This window comes from Lagopus muta, chromosome 1, assembly GCF_023343835.1.
Source record: "Lagopus muta isolate bLagMut1 chromosome 1, bLagMut1 primary, whole genome shotgun sequence".
NCBI lineage: Eukaryota > Metazoa > Chordata > Aves > Galliformes > Phasianidae > Lagopus > Lagopus muta.
Genome location: NC_064433.1, coordinates 185,055,869 through 185,068,829, shown reverse-complemented (window position 1 = coordinate 185,068,829; position 12,961 = coordinate 185,055,869).

Genomic DNA, 12,961 nt, shown 5'->3' with positions numbered 1-12,961 from the left:
GCTACTTTTTTTTTTTTTTTTCTGTACTCCCAGCTGCTGCGTATTCTATCACTTGCTATGGAAGAAAACTGTTCAGTGCAGAGATGCGGTAGAATGGGAGCCCAACCTGCTTCATTTTTTTCCAGTTTGCAGCCTTTGTTTAAAATCCCAATAGCAAGTCAGGAGGCACTAAAGACCATCACTGAGACAGAGGTGACACCTTTTCCATTTTTAATTCAACTCCAAAAACAATTTTTTACTCCCATCTTTTCCCTCTGCTGTGATTCATAAACAGAATACATATTCAAGCTGAAAAATATCAAAAGATTCTTATTCATTTTCATGACAAACCAAGTGTTGAGCTTTCTTAACTTATATTCTGGTAAAAATCATTTCTCAAAGCAAATGGTCACTTGAAATCTAATCCAGGAATATCTTCATAGGCTGAGAAGGAAAAGTCTCAGTTTGCACCAGAGGAGGTTCAGGTTGGGTATTAGGAAAAAATCCTCAGAATGAGTGGAGAGGCATTGGCACAGGCTGCCCAGGGAGGATATGGAGTCACTGTCCCTGGAGGAGTTTGAGAAACATGGGGATGTAGTATTTAGGGACATGGTTTAGTGGTTATTATTGGCAGTAGGTGTACAGTTGGACAAGATGATCTTAGACGTTTTTTCTAACCCCAGTGATTCCATGACTCTATGATTCAGCAGGGATCTCATTGACCCAGGACTCCCACTGGGAACCAATTTGAAAGTGAAACTGGAGAAAATCCCAATGACGTATAAAAATTGGTAAATATGGACATAGTGCAACATGGACATCAGCAGTGTTAACTGAGGAAGCCTGGTCTCCTATGGATCTACAGCTTGCAGTGTGCTCTCTTTTGTGCCCTTATCCCAGGGATAAATGTCTTTCTCATCAGTCCACCCTCTGCTGTGTTGGAATTTGTCAAAAAATAATCTCCTTGGGGCCACTGCTAAATGTGATTGAAACCCCACAAGTCAAAAAACCCTGGGGGAGAGAGTGACAGATAGATAGATGCACATAGAGTATGAGCCCAGAAGCCTTGTTTCAGACTGAAAGCAGGCTGAAAGCTGGTGTAGTTGCATTCAGAGTGGTATCCTGCTAATTTAAATCTACCAGTGAGCATTTCCAAGTGCACCAATCAGAGCCAAAAGAACAGGTTGTTTGCTTATGAAGGGAACGCCTTAACCATTTAGCTCTCAGTTTTGTCGACTGATGGGGAAATGCAGTGCTACGTGGGCAATCAGACTGGGAGATCACAAACACTCCTTCCAGATTTAAAATATGCAGAAGCATGAAAGAGTGTAAAAAATGTAAATTGGAGGAACCAGCTTCTATCTGGATCGAATAAATGAAGGATCATTGAAAGATGACAGGGTTTGTGGGGAAACAGTAGTTAGAGAGTATGCTTACACATATGCTTATAAACTTATATACACTTCTGCTTACAAACAGCGCCAGGAATATTCCCAAGTGCTGGAACTCAGTCCTCTACACTGCTGACTGGTTGGGAGTCCCTGACATCACTCATCCCAGGCCAAGTCCCTTTTCTAAGCTGTGGAACAGATGTTAGCATGGACTAAAGGCCAAGAGGCAGCTTGGCAGCAGCCTCCCAGTTTTATAAGGATGAAAAAAAAAAAGGTTTAACAGCATGGAGACATCTCAAGCTGACAGAATACCCACATGGAGATGGAGAGATATTTCTGCAGCACCCATCGATGCCAGCTGCACAGCAAAAGGAGCACAACTACCTTGAAGAGAATCTGTGCAGCATGGGGCAAGACCGTGGGAGGAAGAATGGGAAGAGGTATTCGCATACAGCTCCTTGCTCTTCTGCTTCATTGATCTTTAGAGCTCCCCCAGGAGGACCAGAGGTCCTGTTGGATATCCCAGACCATGCCGAACTGTATTCTGGAAGGAATCCTAGCTATGTGCTGAGCCCTCTTTGAGTGCCCCATAGCCCCAAATCATTTATAGCATTAGCAATCTGCAATTTCATATTCCGGGACAAGCCAATACCCAATATCCCATCAGCCTCAACACTGGACAACATCACCAGGGCTCTATTGGAAAAAGGACTCAAACTTCTACACACATTTTATTTCAAAGGAGGTAGAATTTTGGAATAGAGGCCAGCACAAACTCTCCAAGCTCTGACACACTGTCTTCTTCCCAGTCTGTTTCCCCATTCCTCACACCTCACCTATAGTTAGATCCAAACTCCAGGCCTCTTCCCACTTGCCAAAGGCATATTCCCAACTACAGCAAACTGCTCCAGCCATGGCATGGAGCCACTTTGGTCACTCCTTGTGTGGCTGAGACTATGTGAGGTTCAGAGATGTACATTTGCCTCATCACTGAGAACCAGTTAGACCACCCACCATGTGAACTTTCCTTTCTGGAAGAGAGGAGATCTTCCCTCTTCATCTAACAGCCTTGTGCTCCTGCTCTGAGCTCAGGAATATGGTGGATCAAATTCAGTTTAAAATTCAGAAGTCCAAATGTCAAGAAATATCTGTAGGTGTAGATAATATCCAGTTCAAACAGGTGATGAGACTCCTCACAAATATGACTGTCCCGGCAAGCTAGATCTCTCTTCTTATTCTGTATGATCACTTTCTGCCTGAGGCAGACTCCAGCCTTCCTGCAGCTATTCCCTGAAAACCTCCCTTCCTTCCATGATGCCTCCAACTCATCTCTTCTGCCACGTAGAACTATTCTTCTTACTGCATCATCCCCATTACTTGTCCTAATGCAGTCTCTAGATATCTCTGATATACTTATCATCACCATGTACTAACTATACCTACAGTGATCTAATCTAAAGGGTTCCCAGGAGAAAGAAACACCAAGAGGCTCTTGATTCTTCAGTGAGAGCCTTAGTGTGTACTCTGAGTCAGTCTGAATCATAGACTCATCAAATGGCTTAAGTTGGGAGCAACCTTAAAGGTCATTGAGCTCCGACCTCCTGCAGTGGGCAGGGTTGGCAACACTTGGCAGCCTGGGGCTCCTCTGAACAAAAAGAGTTCTTGACTTCCAGCCCAGGGCACCCTTCCTTCTCATGCTCACTTCATTTTCACTTCCTCCCATCAACAAGAGATGCATCTTTCTTTCGCATCATAAACTCACCTCAAAAGCAGTGTTGCTTAAAAAAGGAGACCTAGCAGTGGGTTATTGAAATGGGCAGGCAAACTATATCAGTATATCACAGAAAAGGTCACCTGCAAGTATTTAAAAACTGCATGTTCTGGTATCTAATGGGGCATGGATGCACGTATCAAGCTTGTGTTGATTGCCACTCTGGTTGAAATGTGCTGATGGGTACATTTGAAATTCACCTCCACTTACTTTATCTCTTGTAATCTGCCAGGGGAAAAATTTCCTTTCCCTTGGCACATCACGTGAAGAGAGGGAGTTATTTGCTACAAGCAAAAATGCCCTCAACCTTCACATCCCTATCGCTTCTACCAGCAGGAAAATGTTTGCTTTATCCTATTTCACTGCTAATCCACAACATCGATATGCAAAGCCTTCTCATCAGGTGTGATTGGGATGTATTAACGAATGCTGCCTTTCCCATCCAGTAATCCTTCTCATATCAGCATTTATTTTCAGTCCTTGCCCTGTGGAGGAGAAGCTTCACAAATGTTAAGACATTGGGATGTTATAGGTAATATCTATAGGAAAGCATAAGCCACACATTGGTAAGACTGGTGTCAGCACAGTCTTGTTTATTTATTTTTTTTCTTGTTTATTTATTTATTTAACTAAATGATGAAGCCATCAGGAGCTGAAGGACAGATTCCCACACTGCATTTATGTTAAAACGCCCTGTAAGAAGGGGGAACACGATAAGCAGGGTGCACGTAAGGCAGTGCTTGAGTGGTGAAGGGAAAACCTTAATCCTTTGCTGAAGGCATTTAAACCACAGGACTATGTTTCTTCCAAGTTAAATTTGATGTTCCTCTGTAATATCTGTGAGTGCACCTTTGTGAAGCTGCAAAAGTTAATGTTTTATATCCGATTAACTCGAGTGGGTGAGATATGTGATAATGACGGCATGTATTTAAGAAAGACAGGGAAATGGATGGGGTGGTACAGAGCTCCCTCTGCATTTCTAGGAGGGAAATCTGGGAAACAAGGGCTCCACTGTGGTAATTCAGGCTCAGGTACATGAAACTGTCTGCAATCCACTTAAGATCTGTTCTCAGTTTCCCCAAATGCCAGATGAAGGGAATGTTTATCCTTGGGAGATTATGGAGATTAATCCGTTAATGCTTTTAACTAATTCTCATCTTTTGAAGATAGAAATCTTTACACGAGTGCTGGATACTATTAAGTATACAAAAGCAAAAAAGAGTGGAAAAATAAATCAGTTTATTTTTGAAACAGATTATTGCATCAAATGCTATATATTATATAAAACAAACAAAAATTATAAATCATTATTCTCTCTTGGTCTTGAAATGCTATGTAGACTCCTTGCAAACATTGCTTGTGCTTTAAAAAGAAAAACAAACATTTCCATCTCTTTTAGACAGTCCTTTCCCTTGACAGGACCAAGGACTTCATAACTCCAGGAGTCATTTTTCACTCTGTCTTTTGAACAGTGCTGCTGTGAAAGGAAGTGGAAATCGGTTATCGCTTTGAGTTTCAGTGATGACTTTTCTTCATTCCCAAAGGAATAATTTCTTGCCATCTGCAGAATCAGAATTAAAAGGAAAACAAAGAAAATGATTTCAGGTGATGAAGAGCACAAAGCGATAAGTGACAAAAAAGGAAATGTGTTCAAGTAGAAAACTTTCTCTACATCAAACCTCACCAAAGAAACCTATTTGAAGCAATTCACTGGAATCGGGGTGCTGGAATCTCTTGTCCCTCCCAGACAGCAGCAGATGGCCCTCAGTGAGGAGCTCTTCCAAGCAGAAACTGGGCCTGAGAAGCCAGGAGGCTGTTTCCTAAATCAGCCCCTTAGCCATCATGTTGTACACTGGAAGTGCCATGATTTTCTCTCTTTCAAAAGGCGGTACACAAGTGAAACCTGAACTGCCTGGAGTCAGTGAATTCCAGCAAGCAAAGAAAGGGGTAATTTCTTCTGTGAGAAGGGAAATCTGTTTTTTTCCAAATTTCTCATTCAATCTCCACTTGATGTGGAGTCGTGTTTCCTCTCCAGTATTACTGGGGTTTATTAATAAAGCCTGGCTATTAAGCAGCTGTTGCATTTTACTTCAAAGGTGGCTCCATGTGTGTGGAGAAGAGGATGATCTCCATCTACAGCTCATAAAGAGTTTTATATAAATGTCCATTACCCATGTAATGGCAACAGCCAACAGTTTTATTAGGCAATATAAAAAGATAATGGGGATATAAACTGTAATGCCTCAGGGCAGAAGCCAATCAATGACTGTGTGGAATTATCCAGAAGAAACTTTCTGTTCACAAGTTATCCCTTATCATGTACTAGGGTATTTCTTACTTTTCTCCACAAAATATGAGGAAGCACTTTCTCCAGGCCAAGCTGATGCATCCCACTGGTGTCTGGTTGGGTCAAAGTGTAGCAATTCCTCAATTCCTACTGCACTGCATAAATGAAGTGTGATACTTTGCTAGATCAAATAATTGATCTAATTGATCAAATAATCTAGCAAATGAAGATTAATCCAGGGATTTTTCCACAAAATTTATGCTTACCAAAACAACTCTACATGTATATATATTATCATTGAATGAGTTTAGCTCAAGCTATTTCCTTGCTATTCCCAAGTCTTTCAAGTAGCAAAATGAGATAGCAACAAGCGCCTGTTTTTCAGATGGTGAGGAGGACCCTGACAGCGTGATGAATTGCAGAATTACAGAATGTTTTTTGTCGGAGAGGACCTTAGAATCATTCTCACACAGCCTGCTGCCATGGGCAGAGATGTGTCTCCCTAGACCAGATTGCCTAAAGTCCTGTTCCAACATGACTTTGAACACTTCTAATGATGGGGCATCCGTAATTCCTCTGGGCAACTTGTTCTAGTGTCTCATCACCCTCACTATAAAAAATTTATTCCCAGTATGAATCTCCAGTAATGCAGAGAGTTACAGTCTCATATTTTGCCTTGGGAGTCTAATAAAACCTGTTGGGTCTTCCCTGTATCACAATATTGCACTTCTCATCTTTGGGAGGCACACATTCCTTCAAATAGCCTTCAGTTTTTCTAACTACCCGCTGAGGTCTCCCCTTGCAGTGTGTGCCTCAAGTGCTTCTACCACTCTTCTCTGGTTTTACTTTCTTCTAGTCCCTCACAGAAGCATCATTTCCCAGGCAGTCCCTAACCTGAGTTCCTCAAGCTCTTTATCACTTTCTCCAGCTCTCTCCTAAGTGTGCCTCTTAAATCTCAGCTCCTGCATCTCTACATTTGTTCTCCTGTTGTCTTAAGCTCACTTTCAGTTGGCTCCTTCCGTTTGCCCTTGCCACTTCACCCTAATGAAGTTAATCTCCACAGCTAATTGAAGTATATGAAGTAAGCAGAGTTTGACAACCTTACTGCATTCGTATCACACACCCTTATGTCTCCAGAAACCCTGGGGAATTTACAGAGCAACAGTGGAATGTAAGAAAAGCCTTTAAAAGGCTTGAAATTTTGCTAGTAGGGAAATAACTGTATTTTGTCTTAGAATGAAGCCTTTCACTAAGCCTTTCACTTCACTTTGTGAAGTGGCCTATCGGACATAACACATAAACCACTGCTACTTTCAGGGAATGTCTTTCCCATGGGTTACTGTCTCTTCACCAGCCAACAATAGCCATGATCTCCTCACAGTCTGCTCAAACCAAATAAGGGAATCATAGAGACATTTGAGTTGGAAGGACCCCTTATGGACCATCTAGTTAAATCCCCCTGCAATGAATATGGATACCTACAACTAGAGCAGGTTGTTCAGAGCCCCACCCAACCTAACCTTGAATGTCTCCATAGATGGGGCATAAATGGGGCAACCCGTTCCAGTGCCTCACTGCCCTTAGTGTAAAAAATGTTTTCCTTATATCCAATTTAATCTTCCTCTTTTAGTTTGAAATCATTTTCCCTTGTCCTTTCACAACAAATGCTGCTAAAGCGTGTGTCCCCTTCTTTCTTATAGTTCCCATTTGGATACTGAAACACCTTTCTGTCTGAGAAGGGGCTGTGAGAGAAGAGGGGATATCTCTGTTGGATGGAGTGAAAGAGCCTTGATTTGTGGTGTTTCTAGAGAAACGAGTTATGTGTGTGTTGGAGGTTGTGTTGTTGAGGTATATTTGGGTGTGGAAAAAGAAAAGCTCCTACTTTGAGTGGTTTGTGATATAGATCGTCTTGCAGCATTGCTTTTGATATATGTTTGGGTGTAGATTATTTTCCAGGGAAATTCAGAGACAAAAGATTGATCCCACTGGAGACTGCTAGGGTAGAACTGAAAGCAAAATCTTTTCAGCCTATCTTTCACTAGGTTTAAATCACGCGCATCAACCTACTGGGTTTCAATGCAGTGCTCCCTCCGAGTTTGCAGCTTGGTTTGCTAAGGAAATGACTTGTTCAGTCACATTGCATGTGAGTCTCTGTCAGTCAGCCTGCTTTTGCTTTCAAAACTTTTGAATCTCTGTTCAGAAGTCCAGGGATCTCAAAGATATTAAATTCCTATCAGACTTAAAAATATATGGTGGATGTCCCATCCCTGCAGACACTCAAGGTCAGGTTGGATGAGGCTTTGAGTACCTGATGGAGCTATAGGTGTCCCTGTTCCTTGCAGGGGAGATGGAATAGATGGCTCTTAATTGTCCCTTTCAACTCAAACGATTCTGTAATAATTCTATGATTCTATGAAACTACTAGTTACCAATGAAATTCAGTCTACAAAGAGATACTATCACTTCTCTAAAGTGGAAAACATCTCAATTTGCATCTTAATAGAAACTAGAGAACCCATTTCTGCTCTTGTGGCCCCAGGATAAGTGTTGTAACCGAGGCTTAGTTGCACAGATGGAAGGAAATGATACAGCTTCTTGATTTTCAGTTGGTATAGAACAGACAAAAATTAATCAGATCTTTTCCTAGTTGTTGCAAATTGCCCCAAAGAGCTTGCACCATCTGTAAATAGGCATTTATCAACATCCTCTGCCCTTGTCGTTCCTTGAATCTCCCTATAGCCCCTACACAGAGGCGAATCTGGGTACGCAATTGGCAGAGATGGTAACATTTGTAGCAAAATGCAGAAAGGGTAGCAATAAATACATGCTTTCTAAACCTGGACCTTTTGATTTCTTGGGTCCATCTGGTGCACGGAGGAGCTGAGGGGCAGCAGGCACCCAACAGGTACCAGCACTCACAGCACAGTGATGCACCAATCTGACTGAGCTGTCAGTATCTTAGGATGAATCATAGAATCATAGAATGGCTTGGGTTGAAGGGACTCCAAGGATCATTAAGTTCCAACCTTTTGCCACAGGCAGGGCCACCAATGTCCAGATCCAGTACTATCTTGATAGACTTGTCATTTTTTGTCCTTTCATCCTGCATGGTCTTTTGTACTCCTGTTGTTGTCCTATCAGATAGTCGATCATTATCATCTGTCTTGGCTGAAGCCAATCACCACTGGCACACTGGAGATTTTTATTTGACCAGAGTTTGATCATAGAGGTCCTTTCCAGCCTTAAGGATTCCATGATTCTGCGATTCTCACTTTCCAACACTGCTATTTGTTACTTCATCTCACTGAGTGGAAGTACCAGGGATTGTGGTTTGGGAAAGACTCAGCTGGAAGCATAGGACACAGCATGCAAAGCCAACAGCAGAACTGTGAGCCGCAGATGCCAACCTGTCATTAATATGGCCACCATTAAAAAGGGAGAAAAGCAGTGCTATCAAATCGGACCCAACTTTGTGTCTCAAACTGTTTATTCCCAAAAAGTCTTTCAGGAATGGCAAGCTTTTAATCCTGCAACAAAATTCAGAGCTGATGCCAACAGCAGAAAGTGGAGCTGTGATAAAAGTTGAGCTAGAACGGCTTGGCATGGCAACTGAAAATCATCTCACCTCGTGTTAGATGACAGCTATGGCATGAAACCACAGACATGTAAGCATTCACAAACATATTTATTTATTTATTTGTTTGTTTTTGAAAACCAGGTACCGTGAAAGCATACAACAGCAGAAGAACCTGCAAGCTCAAATAAACACCATCATTCCTTCCTGCTGCATTGTTACGTGCAGCCAAGCAATGCCTTCCACTCAGCTAAACTCAGGGGTTGCTAAGAGTATTATGCTCTCCCTCTATTTTCCGTGGCTTATAGTACAGCTGGTAAAATTTTTCTCTGGATAGAAACTTGATTTATGAAGTCTCTCATCCTAAAACAGGAAATTAGTATTTTATCCTCACAAATGTAAGAGGATTTTTTTTTTTTGGCTTTCATGTTCCACAAGATCTGTTTTTGTTTCCCATAAAGGGTCCAATCCAACTGCCATCAAATCTGTAGAGATTCCCACTGACTTCAGCTGGGCTTGGCTCATGCCCTACGGCAGTGCTACAGAAACAGACAACACCTAATGAAATCATGTGGTGTAAAGGAGCAGGGAATCCCGGGCTAAAACCCCATCCCACAAACAGCCATGCCTCAGCTTAGATGTGCATTAAATAAAAAGCTCCCCATGTCTATCAAGTTAAGCACATGCTTAAATGTTTCTTGGATCTAGTGCTTGGTACAACAGATAGAAAAAGCTATGTAAAAGTGTTGTGGGTATGATCAGTACTTTCCTTATGCTGTACAATATCCTGAATCCTTAGGGATCTGCATTGTATGTTAAGGACTGTTCGTGATTTTTATACCATCAAGTTGCTTTCATTTCATTCTTCCTTGTGTATAAAATAAGAGCACTTCGAGCACTGTGTTCAGTTTAGGGCCCCTCACTACACTACTGAGGCACTGGAGTGTGTCCAGAGAAGGGCAACAAGGCTGTGAGGGATCTGGAGCACAAGTCTTATGGGGAGTGGCTGAGGGAACTGGGGTTGTTCAGTCTGGAGAAGAGGAGGCTCAGGGGAGACCTTATCAATCTCTGCAACTGCCTGACAGGAGGCTGTGAGGTGGGGGTTGGACTCTTCTCCCAGGTAACAGCTATAGCAGAAGAGGGGATGGCCTCAAGTTGCATCAGGGGAGATTTAGGTTGGATATTAGGAAAAATTTCTTTTCAGAAGAGTGGTGAAGCACTGGTACAGGCTGCCCAAGGAGGTGATGGAATCACCATCCATGGAGGTGTTCAAGAGCCATGGAGATGTGGCACTGAGGGACGAAGTGTGTGAGCATGGTGGGGATGGACTGATGGTTGGATGATTTTGGAGGTCTTTTCTGATCTTAATAATTCTGTTTCTATAGTATGTTTCTGCCTCATCTTCCCATTTATCTCAGAGGTTCCAAGGAAGAACCTCACAGCTATTTAGCCCATCTTGTTATTACAGGATCTCAGCCAAATACTTACAATGTAATTCAAGGTAAAATATATAACAATATGTATTTTTATTTGTCTAAAGGCAGGAGACAGGCCAAAAGTATTTCTGTTTTTCGTATCACAGATTACTCATGATTTCAATAGTCTCACAAGATACAGATGGCAGATAAGGAATTAAACTACAGTTCAGCCAATAACTTGATGAAAAAAAAATCATTTCTTATGTTCCCTAACAACTCTGTGAATTTAGTTTTTCAAAATGTGAAACTTCATTCTAGGGGGTTAAGGTGCAGATCACGGGCTACCTGGAGCTCAGTGGCAGAGCAGGGAAAGGAACGTGAAATTTCTGGCTGATGTTAAGGCACTCTCTCAGAGAAAAAAAAAAAAAAAAGAAAGCCATAAAACCTTGCTCTTAATAATGAAAGTTACTACCACAAGCTGACCCCATCCTCCACAAACTCATTGCATCTTTGGGATGGGAGGGACTGTAGGCAGTGCAGCTCAGCTGCTTCCCACTATGCGGAATGACCTCACTAGTGTGGGCTTGAGTGAAAACTCTAACATGCATCTGCTGGAAGTGCTAATAGTGTGATGCTGTAAGGCATCATCTGGCATAATAGGAGAGAAATGCTTCAGCACAACTTGTCAACATGGATTTGGTGATGTGTGATCTCACTGCAGTCTCTGAACAAGATGGAGAGACCCTGTAACAGCTAACTGTGATGTTTCCTGCACAAACAGGGCCTGTTGAGCAGCATCACCAGCTAGAGCTGAGCTGTGTGCCATACCCATCCTCCTCTCTCAGGACTACAGATCTTCCTGCAGAGCTGGGCCATGCAACGCCCTTGAATAACATTTGTGTAGGAATTGAGGAAACATGAGGAATGGCCTCAAAGCAGATTTCTGGCTTCGTCACCACCAAGACTTCCTGCGCTGCCACATCATGTTTCTGCAGAAGTGCATAAGCACTGTCACAACCTGTTATCTTCCTAAGGTCTGTGCCAGCGTTATTCACCACCACGGGACATGAGAGGAGAGAAAATGATGCAAGGAATTTGTACAGAAGCCCTTGGTACGACCAGGAGAATCAGATAATCAGATAGAAACCCATCTGCAGGACACAAGATAGGTTCCTGACTGTGTTTGTGTTCACATCAGCCCTGAGGCACTTCTGATTTGGGAGATTCCTTCTCTGAGATAAACTAAGGACTCCGAGCAAGAGACACCAGGTATCTTGTTCCTAATGACGGACCTGCAGACCACGGAGTTTGCTAAAAGTAACTTATTTCTATACCACTGTGATGACATTTCAAATAATTATTTTAATTATGGTAAAACACAGTTCAGTGAAGCAGTTAAGCACATTTCTAAGGCTAACATTCAGTATTTAAGTCCTTTCTTCACCAGTGCTTCGCTGAAATGATATGTAAAACATCGGTCCGTGAAGAGTAGTTTCACAAAAAGTCATTTTGGAATGTTCTCTTTTCCCCCTCCTTTTGATTATTTCAATGAACAGTCTCATCCGAAGTTCAAATTTCAGTTCAGTGCAGTGAATGTTTCTATGACATGCTCACGTGTAGTTCTTTCACTCCCAAGAGGACTTCTTTTGCTACCCAGAGCTTTTGCTGGTGGCAGGACCAGGACAGCAATCATAGCCCGTAGAAGATTTTTTCCTTTTTGATAGTTGTTGCCCTATGAGAAGAAAGCAATTCCCAGATATTGAGCATCCTCTCATCCAGTATCTTGAATCAAGTTTGGATCAAGGAGCCAGTGTGTTCTAGCTGATCACCTTTTCAGCGTAACTCATACTACAGCCCTGGGGGAAAGCTTGCATTAGGACATTTTCAATATGCAAATAGCTTGATACCTTGAAAAATAGCAGTGTTGCTAACATTTGGCCTGGTGAAGGAAAAAGTGCATTAATTTGCCCAGGCAACTGACTCTAAAACAGTGTATAAATAGCCCTTTGCATTAATTCAAAGTGAAATGTCAGTGTTTCATAATTTATGATAGTATGCTGAGATTCAGCTTCAATAGCTCACTACGGGTTCAGTTAGCATCAGGTCTAAAGCCTGCCCTCCTGTCTCCTAAACCTTGAGTCTTTGGGGGAACTTTTTCTTTCTGCTTGGGTTTATTTTTATTTACATTAACTGAATTATTTATGACAATTTCAACGTAAATTGCTGAGTTAAGAAAAAGTGAAACACTCTGTTGTCATTGTGGTTTACTCACATCCTTTTGAACCAGATCATCTTGGCGTGGAAATGAGGAGAGATTCTTCTTGCGACTCAGGATGTGGAAACCTAAAAGCTGCTTCCTGGACTGGTTCTGAAATGCATGATGGCATCATTAATCAGACGTGATAGTGATATGCTTCCAACAGTCATTTAAAGCTGTTTATCATTTTAAAAAATAAAGCAGATTTTGGGGTTTGACCTCAACTTGTCAACCGATGGCATCTCAGCCATCCTGCTCCACAGTGGTGTAACTTCACTGAACCT